This window comes from Bos taurus, chromosome 1 (genome assembly GCF_002263795.3).
Source record: "Bos taurus isolate L1 Dominette 01449 registration number 42190680 breed Hereford chromosome 1, ARS-UCD2.0, whole genome shotgun sequence".
Taxonomy (NCBI): Eukaryota; Metazoa; Chordata; class Mammalia; order Artiodactyla; family Bovidae; genus Bos; species Bos taurus.
Genome location: NC_037328.1, coordinates 625,615 through 640,790, shown reverse-complemented (window position 1 = coordinate 640,790; position 15,176 = coordinate 625,615). Strand labels below are relative to the sequence as shown.

Below are 15,176 nucleotides of genomic sequence, written 5' to 3'. Positions count from 1 at the left end.
TCATTTCATTAACATAGATTAGGAGAACAAGGTATGAGTAAGACATACTGGTTTGTCAAGTCAGTTCTGAGCCTTTAGGGGGAACTGACCTGAAGCCAGAGTTTAGCGGAAATACGTAGTATATTAACATAGCTTAAGACAAACATTTCCTTATGAAAAAATGCATTGCTTAGCTCAAGGTTTGAGAAAAGTTAAGTTCAGGTGGAGCCAGAAGTCATCATTGCAACACAGAATTTTCAGAGAAACCTCCTTTTAAATGTGTATCGAGAAGGGGAAAAAAATGTAACACTAGTTTGTTTCCTCTGGCTGCTTGAGAGAGAGAGAAAAAAACGTCTGACACTTGCAGCCTATTCCCTCTGTCTGGAGAACCCAGGCCTTCCTGCCTGTTACCCTCTCAGGGCCTTTAGGAAGCAATACACAAGCTGACCCTAACATACACGTGGAATGACAAGGGACTCCAAAGAGCCAGAACAATCACGTGAGTCTGCAGTGCTAAGGTCCTCTGGTATGCTGTGCTAAGTCGCTTCAGTCACGTCTGACTGTCAGAGCCTGCCAGGCTCCTCTGTCCATGGGAATTCTCCAGGCAAGAATACTGGAGTGGGTTGCCGTGCCCTCCTCCAGGGAATCTTACCAACCCAGGGATCGGATTCCTGCATTGGCAGGTAGGTTCTTTACCACTAGCACCACCTGGGGCAAAAGTGCCTAAACGGAGATCAGGGAAACCCAGTTAGGAGAAGGGACTCAGAGGAAAGGAAGTGAGGCAAGGCGACTCTTAGTCACACTCAGAGAAGCCCGGCAGGTAGTTCTGCAGGTGGAAGAGGGGAGGAAGCAGGCTGGAGCTGTGTAGAAGATGAAAGAGGGAACTAAAGCAGGGGCCCCCAACCTCTAGGATCTAATGCCTGATGATCTGAAGTGGAGCTGATGAAATAATACTAGAAATAAGTGTTTGGTCACTCAGATGTGTCCAACCCTTTGTAGCCCACCAGGCTTCTCAGTCCATTGAATTCTTCAGGCAAGAATACTGGAGTGGGCTGTCATTTCCTTCTCCAGGAGATCTTCCCCACCCACTGATTGAACCCGGGTCTCCCACACTGTGGGCAGACTCTTTACGAACGGAGCCACCAGGGAAAAAAAATAGAAATAGAGTGCACAATAAATGGACTGCACTTGAAACATCCCAAAAGCTTCCCCCACCCCTGTCTGTCAAAAGATTGTCTTCCAAAAAGAACTCCCGAGGTCCAGGAAGGAACTTCAAGTGTACTTGACTGTCCCAGGTTGCTGGCTTAGGGAAATGCTGAAGCAGGGGTGTCCAAAGAGGTAGAACCTCCCTTGCGTGGGTTCCTCAACAGACCTCCGATAGCCTTAGTGATGGAGGGAGAGATTTGTTTCATTTTTTTAAATATCCCTGTGGGATAAACTGAAAACTTAGCAATTCTTTTACAGTCTTCCTAATAAAATGTTTTCTTTCTTTACTGAACTGTGAAGTACCAACTGTGACAATCACTGTTCTAATATACCTCATAGTGTTGCCGACACTATGGATATAATTATTGAAATTGAACTTATTCAATAAAAATGATGAAGCATCTGCCCTGTGCCCAGCACTTTCCAAGGGTTGGGGAGTACAGTGAAAATACTCCATGAGATGCACAGCTGGTAGGCACATTCTTTAAAAAAGCCTTTTACATTTCCACCAATAGTTTATTCTCAATGTCAACACTTGCCAATTAATACCATGCTGGGTGGGAAGCTCATTAAAAACCCAGGAGCCAGAGTTCCTGGAAGGATATCCCATTCTCCCTTGGACAGTCCTCCACCCTTTCTGGCTCTCAGTTTCCTCATCTGCAAAATCATGGACAACTGATTATAATTTATCCCTGGAACCCAAGTCAATTGAGGGGGAGGGGAAATATTACTCCAAGGCCTGGATGAGAGACCAGATTGAAAGAAAAATATGTCATTGCTGGTTTTCAGTCAAACAGACAGATACAATGAAGGAAGGAGCCCCTGGCCCTGCGGGATCTGCCTAGGGCTCTAGTCTGGGAAATTCTTACACATCAGGAGATGGCTCCGAGCTGGATTTCACCAAGAACATCCATGCAAAGGACAAGTCTGCAGAGCTCTGTGCCCATCAGCCACAGGAAGAGACTGCCTCCCAACAGCCAGCAGCATTTACAAGTGACCTCCTAAGGCCTTTGCCAAACTACAGGGGCAACTCTGGGTTTTCTGTTTCCCTCACTTTTCTGACTCTTTTCTTAAAAAAAAAAAAAAAAAAAAAAACCCACACATTTCTTCATAGAATGCCACAGTGGAAGGAAAATAGGCCTTCAAATTTTTAGACCTCAATTTGCAAAAAACTTGGAGCTTGGTTGTATTTTTTTTTTAATTAAATCACCACATAACTTAAATTTTTTACACGTTCTAATTATTCAGTTCCAAAACACCAAACTTATTGCACAGGGTTCCCATGGAAAGGACCCCTCGCAGCAGGACAGCCACAGATTCCACCATGAAAGGGCAGCAAGGTGCCCTCCTCCCTTCTTTTCTGCCTGGGTGGCCACCAGGTATTTAAATCCATGCACCCTACTAAATACCTAGGGTGCAACTGGTGGACCCTTCCCTTTCCCATTGCAGCAGGTGGTCAAGGGTCCACTGGGCTGCAAAGTGGCAGAAGCAGGGCTGGGCCAGCCAGCCAGAGTAAGGGTTATGAAGTCCCCACAGGTGAAATCACCAGGAAGGATAAATCCCTTGGACTTCCAGCAGGCACTAGGCTGCTTGGGAAAACCCGCGCGGGTCTGAGCTTTATGCGACAGGGTAAAGCGGTAAAGGCCTTGACCCCAAAGGTGAGGCCTTTCCGTGACCGCCAGGTTAGGGGGCTCTGAGACTGTGCCAACAGAGAGGGCAGAATACGTGGTTCCCTCCCCCACTGAGTCCCAGTTCCCTTACTTGTGGTCCACACCCCTCCGCTCCGCTCACTGGATGCTGATCACTGGGAACCCAGGAGCGCAAGAAATGAGCGTTCCCAGACGCAATGGAGACCCCTGAGAGCACAACTGGGACCCCCTGCCCCGGACGCGCTCCCGATGTGCCACGCCCCCACGCCCACTTCCAGGAGAGGCCCGCGGGCCTCACTATTGCCCCAGATGAAACACAAGGACAAGCAAATGCACCCCACAGAGACAAGCCAAGCTTTTTATCAGCTGATCTGTCTATGATTCAGGGATAAAACTATGACTACAGAAAGGAAAGATGACCTGACCTAGGACTGCCATGATATTCTACAGAACCAGACAAAATTGGTTACAAGGAAACTTCTTTTTTCTTGGAAACTGTAAAGCTGGTTCTTTTGCATATGCAATTAAAAACAATTAGCTTGTTACAAAGGCCTGCCTAGGGCAACGCTTGAAGTTAATCCTTGCCACAGAATTCAACAACTTCCCTAGTGTCTGCCTACAATGTGGGAGACCTGGGTCGAATCCCTGGGTTGGGAAGATCTCCTGGAGAAGGGAATGGCAACCCACTCCAGTATTCTTGCACCACCCCTCCCCCACCGCCACCCCCCCCCACCGCCACCCCCCGCCACCGCCACCCACCCCCCCCAAAAAAAAAAAACAAGCTGTTCAAATAAATATTTTAAATCTCAGGTGGAAAACTAGAAGATCCCTTGTCTGTCTGTCTGGATTTATGTATGTCTCAGTGTGAGTCTTCTGTTTTTTGATAATATTGCTCAAGTTCTGAGTTCTTATTTAAATGGTCTTAAGAAAAGGAAGCCCTTACAAATCAAACAGTTGTAAATATAAGAAAACATTGACCTAAATTAATTTCAGATTCACGTGAACTGGGAAATAGTCAATATTAAATATCTAGTATTTTTTTTTTTTGCTACTCTACTATAGACATGTCTAAGAGTCACTAACATTAAGCACAAAATTTTCATAGTGCCTAGGTTTAGTATAAGTTAAAAATTGCTATATTGTTGTATCTGTCACAAGCTTGTCAACAAGAAAGTACCTCTAAACAATAACAAAAAAAACTAAAAAATGTAAATACGATATAAGCTTTTAGATAAACTATTAACAATAATTATACTCTAAAATTTATATTTTTATAAATATATTATTATTATATTCTAAAATTTTTCTCAACATTGAAACTCTGGTATCTAACACAGAAGCTGCCTCATGGCAGTCACTCAACAGTCACTTGCTAAAGACTGGACTCAACAATTCCACAAAATGAGGTGTGTACTGATATAATGTCATACATGTCCACATTCCATGTAATATCCATGGACTGGAAACAGTGTAACTACCTATCAACAGGGAACTTGATTAAATACATAGTAAGGCATTAATACAATGGAATACGACACAGCTGTTTAAACCAATGTACATGTCTAGATATAGCAACTTACATGTCTACTTACATGTACCCACTTGTGAACAAAGCAGGGCACAACCACATGTGCACATTGCAGTGCCACTGGTACCAAAAGTATGTGTTAGTCACACAGTCGTGTCTGACTCTGCCGGGGTCCAGCCCCAGCAGGATCCAGGGAATCCCTCAGGATGATGGCGTCAGTGATAAGGAAAGTAAAGGGAGAGAAAGAGGCTTGATCTTCCTTGGTTTACACAGAAAGCCAATAAAGCTCCTGACACAGAACTTGCTCTGTTCACGGAGGCTGCAGGCGCCCTCTCGGTGGGGTGAGGACACAGGACGCACCCTCCCCGGTGAAGATGCAGGGCACCTTCCCGATCAGATCTTAGAAGCCCAGGCAAAAAAGTGAAGTCAGAGAGCCCCTGTGCCCTCAAGGAATTATCCTGAAAGAAGAACAGAGAGAGAAAGAAAGAAAAGGAAAGAAAGAATGACACGGGAGACCAAGCTTCGGTGAACGAGGCCCATAACTTTATTTTCAAAAAGAATTTTTATACCTTGACTTGTACATAGAGGGATATGAAAGATGCAAAGTCATAGAGAGTCAGCCCAAACATTACATATGTTTTGTCTTTATCGAAACCAGGATTTTTCTCTGCATACCTTTCCCATAAACAATGTTGTGTACATTATCTTCTGGCCTTGGAGGCCTGTGGAGATTTTATGACCCTTTTTTGATAAAGGCTACTCAACCAGAAAACTTATTTTCCCTTGAAGTGTTTTTTCTTTATATTTCTAATCTATGTCAGCCTCAGAAAGTGCTAAACAGAATTACATTCTCACGGAGCAAAGGTGCAGTGAGTTACAACAAAGAAAGAACCAATTAGCTCAAAGGTCTGATGTGGTTAATTCCAAGGCTACTACTTGTTTTTCTTACATTCCAACTATGTTAACCAATGCACTCCCAGGTGCACAATGGATAAGGGATATGGGCACTTGGCAGCAAGCATTGCTTCAACAATGAAATCTTACACCAGCACTACTCTAATAGTTTTTAACTCTTTGGAAGGCTCTATATTTTTAGAATGTTTTAGGCTTCCTGTGTCTCTCACGGTTGGGAGGCTGTGAACAATCATATGCGTAGCTGCAAGAGTCTGGATAAACCTGTCAGGCAAGCTAGAAAGCCATCAGAGGGATTTGAATTGAAACACTTCTATTATGCCCAGGAGACTTATTAACTAAAGCCCTAAGTTGACTTTTTCCAGAGAAAGGTGGTCGGGGATAGCCCCCTGTTAATGTCAGAAGAGTTGGTGAAAGGCACAAAATAGTAAGACAGACAGATGCTGGTGTTGGGGTAGATGCTCAAGCAGATCCAGGGGGTCCCTCGAGTCCTGATCCACCTTGCTCATTAGATCTCTTCCACATGAACTTGTCATGGGTGGGATCACCCGTGCTGGCTCCTGGCACGACTCTTTGTAACTCCATGGACTGAAGGCTGTCAGGCTCCTATGTACATGGGATTCTCCAGGCAGGAATATAGGAGTGGGCTGCCATGCCCTTAAAGAAGACAGTGAATCTTGACTGAACTGTTTGTTGGGGGAGAGTACTCTTTGGAAGCTTATAAGAAACTATTAACAGTGGTTATTCGTTTGGAGGGTAGGTGGGAACTGGGTGGATGGGTGTCAGAGGTGGGAGAAAAAAACTCTACTGACTACCATTTTATACTTTCAGATTTGGGAACCCACATGAACATGGTTTATAACTCAGTAAATGAATTTTTAAGTGCTCTGTGATCAGAACCCAGTAAATTCTGTTGAATGAATTACCACACACATGAGAGCTTCCCCATCATCTGTTCCCCTCTCCACCACCTACCCTGTCACCATTGCTTCCACTGCCACTGCCCTGGGAAGACACAGGACGCTTTTTAAAAGTTCCATCATCTTAAACTTTTAAAGCCATACTTTCTAACTATCCATTTATAGTCATAAACCCCTCCATCACTCTTTACAACTGACAAAGTGCTTTCAAACCTATGATCTAACTGGGTCCTTAGGACAACCTGAGACAGTTTATATGTTTTGAAAGTGAAAGTCACTCAGTGGTGTCCGACTCTTTGTGACACCATGGACTACAGACTTCATGGAATTCTCCAGGCCAGGATACTGGAGAGGATAGCCTTTCCCTTCTCCAGGGGATTTGCCAACCCAAGGATAGAACCCAGGTCTATTGCACTGCAGGGGGATTCTTTACTCATTGAACCACAAGGGAAGCCCAAGAATACTGGAGTGGGTAGCCTATCCCTCCTCCAGCAGATCTTCCTGACCCAGGAATCAAACTGGGGTCTCCTGCATTGCAAGCAGATTTTTTACCAACTGAGCTATCAGGGAAGGAGAAATTTGAAGTTTTGGGAAATTAAGGGTTCTGTCTGAGATCACGCCTCTGAAAACGACACAGCCAATCCTGATTGCCTGATGAGGATGGCACCTCCCTCACCATCCTTTCCAACTCTAAAAAGGCATAAAAGAAAGATGACAGGAGGTCTTCCACAGATTTTATGTCAGTCCCATGACACTCTAGGTCAGATTGATGTATGTGTGGGTCAGTCTAGGTTGCGGTCCCAGGGGACAGGACTTGCTGAGAGAGGAAAACAGCCAACTTTTGTTTTGATTGTTACACTCACCCAACAGGGAAGAAAAAAGGAAAGGAAAATGTTCTTGGCTGGCGTGGAGAGAACCCTGCCAGAAAATGGGATGGATGCTCTAACTTGCCAAAGACATCCCCGGAGGCCCCATTAACACCATGATACTGAACCAGAGAGATGCTGAACAGTTAGGAGTGCTGCTGATTCCCTGGCAACTTTTGAAAGCAAGCTTATGTTTCCACTGACTGAAGCAAGGGGTGGGGAGGGGGTGGGGTGGGTGGGGGGAGGGGGGAGTGGTGGGATGTCTAAGGACGGAATTAGAGAATGAGAGGATTTGGCTGCTGAGGACAGAGTTGCAGGTTGTCCTGGGTATGTATAACAAAAAGTTTCCCTACATCAGATTTTCCTCTGGTTCCATTTCTTAACCTCCAGACTGACCCTAGAGTCCCAGATTCATGTGATGCTGCAAGAGAATGAGAAGGAGGAGATGCACCCTTCACGACCACGACCTAAACACACTGCTCGAGCTGACTGGGGACTTAGAGAAGAGCAGCAGTAACAGTGGAAATGATGAGAATTCATCAGTGTGCCCCCTGAATTCATCATCATCTAAGACACAGCATGTGATATAGGGAAATTGTGTAATGTGCACCGTCCAGGGCCATTCATAATGGTCTCAGAACAAATGAAGGATTCACATGTTCCCATTAGCAAGAGTCTAACTGGAATAAAAAGGTGACCCAAACAAGCTCCTCTGACCCCGTCTAAGATGGAAGACCCATCACCTTAGGAAAAATAGACTGTTTGTGTCGTAACATGATTTATTTACCCTGCATAGGAGAGAAAGCAGGATACTCACCTTCACACAGAAAAAGCAGAGAGGACTTCCCTGGTGGCACAGTAGATAGGAATCCATCTGCCAGAGCAGGGGCATTTGTTTGATCCCTGGTCCAGGAAGACTCCACAAGCTGCAGATCAACTAGGCCCGTGTGCCAAAACTAGTGAGCCCACAACCCACAACTACTGAAGCCCATGTGCTCAGAGCCTGTGCTCTGCGATGACAGAAGCTACTGCAATAAGAAGCCTGTGCACTGCAACAAAGAGCAGCTCTTGCTTGCCATAACTAGAGAAAAGCCCTCATGGCAACAAAGATCCAGTGCAACTGAATATAAGTTTTTGACTTTTTTTTTAAGGCAGATAATTTTTAGTTTTAGTTTAGTTTTGTTGTTTTTTTCAAGAAAGGAACAAGTAACTGTCCATAACTCTTCATCTAATTCTGACACCTTCAATTCACACCTATTTTAATCACTGCAGAGAAAGTAAAATTTTCTCAAGGACTATCATAAAATATAAATGCTAGCACCTTAGTTTTATTTTAAACCTAAATTCTCAAATGAACTAGCTAATTTAACTCAGCTCTGATGTGGTACCTTTCAAAGTGGGCACAAGGAGCCAAGATGTGATACATACAAAGTCCATCAACACCTCAATTTGGCTCTGCAGCAGCTCAGCAACCTGGAACAATTAATTCTCTTTCCCCAAAAGCTTCTGACTCTGTGCAAACATACATACCCACCCTCTGTTATCTAAGAGATCAGGATGATGAAAGGGAAAAGGAATTCTCCCCAAGATCAACATCTGACCACCCAAAATAGGACTGCCTTCACATTAAAACAATTCTCCACAGTCCCATTGTTCTATTTGTTTTGAATGATGGAAAATTTAATTGCAGTAAAATGTTAATAGCTTCATTGTGTGACCACAGGGCTAATCAGTTATATATCTAAAGAGTTTGGGGCTCAGCTGTGAGGTATTTTTGGATCAATATCAGATCTCTTGACCTCAATGTACTATTACCAAGGATTTAGTACATGAAGCAAAAATCCCACAAAATGGAGAACCACAGGACCAAGACTAAGAAGATTTAATATGAACATGCTACGGTCTGACCCAGGCTGGGGATATTCAGGTTTATACTTGGTGAGTCCAGTTCAGTGTGGAGTGGGCGCTGGCACAGATTAAGAGTCGGGTAGGAAAAAAAAAAAAAAAAGAGTTGGGGCAGGGGGAAAGAAAGGTGCTTAGATCCATGTGGGGAGTGAAATATATAACAAGCACTCAGAAAATTTTGGCAAATCTTGAAGAGGGGTCAGGGAGTTGGGAACTGTCAGTAGGGCAGGCCTAAGGAAGGAACCCTGGATAATGTATGGAAAGGAAGAATCAACACTTTTCTGCAGTCGGATGTACTTGCCCACGATGAGAACAATTTCTGTGCAAAGAACATGAAGAAAGCCTCCAGGTGCCATGGAGCCCTGGGCAGGAGGTTTGGAAGAACAAGGCCACTCCCCTAGGCCCACCCACCAGACAAGAGAAAGACAGCGCCCCCACCAAGGGCACCACAGATGGGGGAAAGAAGGAAACCACCTAATAATGCACATTGGTTCATTAACCCACATCAGAACTGTCTCCTGTGGTCTGTCACATGGTCCTATAAACACCTTGGTGGGAGACTGGGAGCGATGGGCCATGGCCTCCCTGCTCCCCTGGCTCAGTTGCAACAATGCCACTGCACAGAGAAAGCGATAGTCCTCGAAATATCCCCACAACTCAGGCATCTGCCTCAGACTGAAAGATGCCTTTTCTATCTTCATGCCTAGAGTGATCCGGATCCTTCTGTTCCATGGGAACTAGATCCTGCCACTAAGGGTTTGCATGCTACAACTGAAGATCCTGCATGCTGTAAGGAAGACTGAAGATCCCATATGCCACAACTAAGACCCAGCAGGGCCAAGTAAAAACATGCATAAGTATTTGAAATCAACAACAGAAGTAGTCATAACAGCTCAGTGTATTGAGTGCTTACTCTCAAACACCTCACATTCCCTACATAGTTAAATCATGTTGCATCCACCCCAAGATACAGGTGTTACAATGGCTTCCAATTTACAGAAGAGGAAACTGAGGCACAGCATGCCAACCTTCAGCCCATCTTGTCCCCTCACTTTGTGAGGAACCTCATACCACACAGTACAGCCTGAGGACCCCAGAGTTTATGAGCAGTGCTTGTCAACTTCTGGGAGGGCTGTGGAGAGGGTGAAAAAATACTTCTTGATCTGGACTTTGGAAGAGGACTCTTGACTCCCTTGCTCTCAACATTCATATGAGTCATAGCTATCTTATTATTTTGCTGTAGCACAGGGTATAGCCAATTCTTACCCTAGTGTCTTTTTGGACCTCCCAGTCACTGGAGAAAGTTGCCAGCTGCTGCCCTTGTGAACAGTTTGAAAACTGGAAAAGGCTAGAAAACATCCTTCTGTTCTCTTGAGTGTCTGGAAAGATGGCATCTTGGAAATTGACTCCATGAGGCAAGAGGTTATAGTTCTCATCCATCCTAATGGGAAAAAAGGAGGTAAGAGCTGTAGACTGGACACCCATGGGGTGTACCGTCTTGAATCGAGAGTCAACAGAAGACTGTGACAGTGTTCCCAGTTATACAACGTCTTTTTTATTTTTAAGTAGAGTTTAATTACAATGTTGTGCTAATTTCTGCTGTAAAGTGACTCAGTTATACATATACATACATTTTAAAATATCTTTTCCATTATGGTTTATCCCAGGAGATTGGATATGGTTCCCTGTGCTAAGGTAGGACCTTGTTGTTTTTTCCAAATGTAACAGTTTGCATCTGCTAACCCCAAACACCCAGTCCGTCCGTCTACCTCCCTCCATCGCCCTTGGCAACCACAAGTTTATTCTCCGTATTCATGAGTCTGTTTCTGTTTTGTAAATAGGTTCATTCGTGCCATATTTTACATTCCACATATAAGTGATATAGTATTTATTCTTCTCTTTGTGACTTACTCTGCTTAGTATAATTATCCCTAGTTCCATCCATGTTGCTGCAAATGGCATTCTTTCTTTCTTGTTATGGCTGAGTAATATTCATATATACGAACCACATTTTCTTTAATCATTCAACTATCAAGGGACATTTAGGCTGTTTCCATATCTTGTCTGTTGGGAATAGTGCTGCTATGAACATGGGGGTGCATGTATGTTCCTGAATCACAGTTTTGTCCGGGGCATATCCCCGGACGAAGGGGACTGCTGGGTCATATGGTGGTCCTATGAATTTTCTGAGGATTCCCCCATACTGTTTTCCATAGTGGCTACCCCAACTTACATTCCCACCAACAGTGTAGGAGGGTTCCCTTTTCTCCACACTCTCCCCAACATTTGCTATTTGTTCTGTTTTTGATAGCCATTCTACCTGATAGGAGATGGTACCTGGCTGCAGCTTTGATTTGCATTTATCTAAGAATTAGTGACGCTGAGTATATTTTTATGTGTATAGTGGCCATCTGCATGTCTTCTTTGGAAAAGAAGACCTATTAAGGTTTTCTGCCCATTTTTTGATTGGGTTTTGTTGTTGTTGTTGTTGTTGAATTGTATGGTCTGTATATTTGAAATTAAGCCCTGGTCTATTGCATCATTTGCAAATATTTTCTCCCATTCTTTAGGTTGTCTTTTTTCTTTTCTTTTTCTTTTTTTTCTTTCTTTTTTTTTACAGTTTTCTTTGCTGTGCAGAAGCTTGTAAGTTTGATCAAGTCCCCTTTGTTCATATTTGGTTTTATTTCTACTACCTTGGGAGATTGACCAAAGGTAAGAAAACAAAGGTCTAATTTATGTCAGAGAACATTTTTCCCATGCTCTCTTCTAGGAGTTTTATGGTGTCATGTCTTATGTTTAAGTCTTTAAACCATTGTGAGATATTTTTCTGCAGTGTGAGGGCATATTCTATCTTCACTGATTTACATGCAGCTTCCAATTACACATCTACATGGCTCAGATTAGAGGAGTCACTCTCTCTGATTGTTTCTCTACCTCACACTGCACGTGTCTCTCCTTAAGTTTTTCAAAGCACATGAATTGGGGGGTGGGTGCAGGTGAACATTTGTGTATCTCCCAAGCTGCCTTCCTTCTCCTAGTGGAGTGCTCCTTGTTTCCTGGGCAAAGGAAAGCCAATTGCAATGACCCAGGATTCAAGTCCTATGACTGCTACTTATCTCCTGTTTGACACACAACAAATTTCTTAAATTCTCTAAGCTTAAATGTACAATCTATAAAACAAGAATGACAACAGCATTCTTCTTTGTTTAATGGTGGTGTAAGGAGTGCATTTTTTAAAAAAATATGTAAAGCATTTGGCACAGAGTAAGCACAGTATAAAACTTAACATTTTTACAGAACCCTGCATAAAGTACCTGTTGGCAAGATAGAGAAGTCAAGAGAAGGAAAAGGAGAGATGGAAGCGGCACTCCAGCCCAAAGTAGGCATTTGGGGGCTCACCAGGGAGTCTCCACTGCCACTTTCTCCTGTGACACTGACCAGAATCTGTTCTTCTCTCCGAGGGGCCCAGAATAACAGAGGAATGATTTGTATGTGGTTGTTAACACACATCAGGGCAACACAGCCCTGTGAAATAGAAATCTTGTCAGACTACCATTTGACTCTGTATCTCTGCTCTAACATTTTATAAGTATGTCAGAGAAAAAGAGGAAAGAGCTGGCTGACCACCAGAGAGCCAGTGGACAAAACTGTATTTCATTATAAAATTGGAAAAGAAAATAATGTCTTCTTAAGTACTGTGGCTCTTTTTACTTTGGAAAATAAAGTTTTCTTGTTGAATAGTTTTAGAGCTGGTTTCCCTAAATAAAGACATGTAAAAATCTAAGTTTCTCCATATCAAGAAGGTACTATCTCATTCCTTGCCAGTTTTATTTAGAAACTGTACTTCTCCAGCATTTTTTTTTTAATTCAACTTAATCTGGCTAAACCACTCAAGCCAACACAAAGCACTCCATGTATTCTAAACTTAGATAGTCTGGCTTTAATATGGAAAACGTGTTATCGCAAGCTTACGGACACCCCTCTGTGGAACCTTCTGTCTTCTTTCTCAGTGATGTGAAATCTCAAGAGCTCAAACTTAGTCTGCAGACTAAGGTCATGGCCATTCCAAATATCCTTAATGCTATGCCACATACTGGGAAGATGGGACTTATTGTCCAATCACTATCTGTTAGATTCCATTTTGAGGTTCTTCCCAGTTCCTCTGTATCAGCCTCTTCCTCAAACTGGAGAGAACCAATGCATTAGGGTTCCACCTGCTGTTTTCTATTGCAAACTTCAGTTGAGCCCATAACCTGAACCCTTGTCTACATGCATTTCGTTGTGACCACACGACAAACTTTCATGGAACTTCACAAGATTCCAGGAGTCTCCCAACAGACAAGGCCTGGTCTAATTCACCTCTCTGTTCTTCAAAGCCCTGTGAGCACCTTCCCAATCCCTTAATGCCCCCTCCCCCAGGTCCTTCCTCTATAAACTTTTGCTATTTGGAGGAGCCTGGCATTGAGGTCCGCTGGCAGCTGATATGAGCGAATCTGAGTGAAACAAGAGGACAGCTGGGCTGTCCACACCAGTCCCATCTTGACATTTAAGCAGGTGTGCAGGATTGAGTACACATTTCTCATCTAACCTGCACCAGGTGTTCTGCATCAGTTACTAGGATTTAATCTCAACCAAATTTGTTTGGCACATTATGAAGGTGAGGCTCTTGAGGTTCTTGACAAGGTCAGTAACTTGCTCAAAATGACAGGAAGAACGGACCCAGAATTCCAACAACCATCTGATTCCAAAGGTGTTTGGATTGGTTTTGACCACTGTCCATCCCAAACAACTCCCACGGCATCCACTTTAAAATATAGCTTTCTTCCTCTATAAGGATTCCACCTCAATTAGGGTTCCACTTTCTTATTTCAAACTCCAGGAGATGCCATCACCTGAACTCTTATCCACAGGCATCTCATCTGCACCACAGACCAGCTTGCATGGAACTCAACCAGAGAGGGCTCCTGTCCGATTGCCCTTCATACTCCTCAGAGCGCTGTGACCAGGGCCTTCTTCCCCCATTACCCCCCACATAAACCTCTGCTATTGAAAATGGGCTGTTTGTTGCTGGAAACCACCTTGAGCTTTGGCCTGAAACACTCTTCCCTGGTCAAGCACGGGAGCCATCCTTGTTTTTCCAACAGTGTTAGCCAGAGGCACCCAAGATCTCTGTAGACTCAACATAAGGAGCACCAAAGAGCAGAAAATGGGAAGGAAACCAGGGGAAACATCACTTAACATGACCCAGACAGGATTCTGGAGGAGTTCCAGAGCCTGCTGGGGATAAAGGTACCTCTGCTGGCCATGCCAAGTGGCCAAAGGGATGGTATGGGCGAGAGTTGGCAGGCTCACCGGAGGAAGAAGAAATAGGAGTAATCCTGGACCAACGTGTGGGAGTGACAGGAGAAGTAGCCCAGGCCGGTGAGGTTGAGCCTGGAGCCCGCAGGCACCTCGAGCATGCTGCTCATGCCTGGTCGCACAGCATCTCGATCTCAGCGGAGTAGAAGAGCCCCGCGTCGCCGGCCTCATACTGCCCGGGCAGGTAGCTGTACAGGCTGTGCATCTCCTTGCAGCGCCAGCACCTTGGCGTACAGGATGATCTCGGCCAGCTCCGCTGGGCAGCCCTCGCTCAGGGGTCTCCACTCGGAGGGCAGCTGGCAGCCGCAGGCGACTTCTAGCCCGCCGGCCAGGCAGAGCGCTGCGAGCAACAGCGGGTGCAGCATGCCGGCGGCGAGGGCGAGCGGCGGGAGCCGCCAAGTGGGCTCCACGCCCCAGGCGCGCTACCCGGGGCGCATGGCCGGGGGAAGCGGGGAGCCCCACAGCAGCAGCGAGAGCGTCTTGGAACCCGAAGTGCCAGGCCCCACCAGTGGGAGGGGCAACCCGGGGCGCTCGGCTCCGCGCACTGCTGCGGAAGCTCAGCGTGCTGCTCCCTCCTCCGCCGGGATCCCCCTGCGGGGCCTCGCTTGGGAGGCTTTTAAAAGGGCACGGGGAGGGCCGGCCACCGCCGCCTCCTGCCCGCCCGTGGCTGGGGCGTGGGCTGCAGCGGGAGGGGCGGAGGCGGGAAGCCGTCCAGGGTCGCGAGGTGCTGGGGAGACCGCGCAGTCGGCGCTGGACCGGGAGTCCCCGGGCCGAACTCGGTGTTTGCGCCAGCGCGGAGGTCCGCGGCCGAAAAGTCAGTGTGGGGAGAGGCGGCCCAGCCCTCTTCCGGAGC

The 15,176-nt window shown here is 45.4% G+C and overlaps 1 pseudogene; it reads right to left on the bottom strand.

The window, feature by feature from the left end:
- LOC112447011 (coiled-coil domain-containing protein 3-like) overlaps positions 1-14,916 on the bottom strand; it is a 98,433-nt pseudogene extending 83,517 nt beyond the window's left edge.
- Positions 14,917-15,176: the final 260 nt, after the last annotated feature.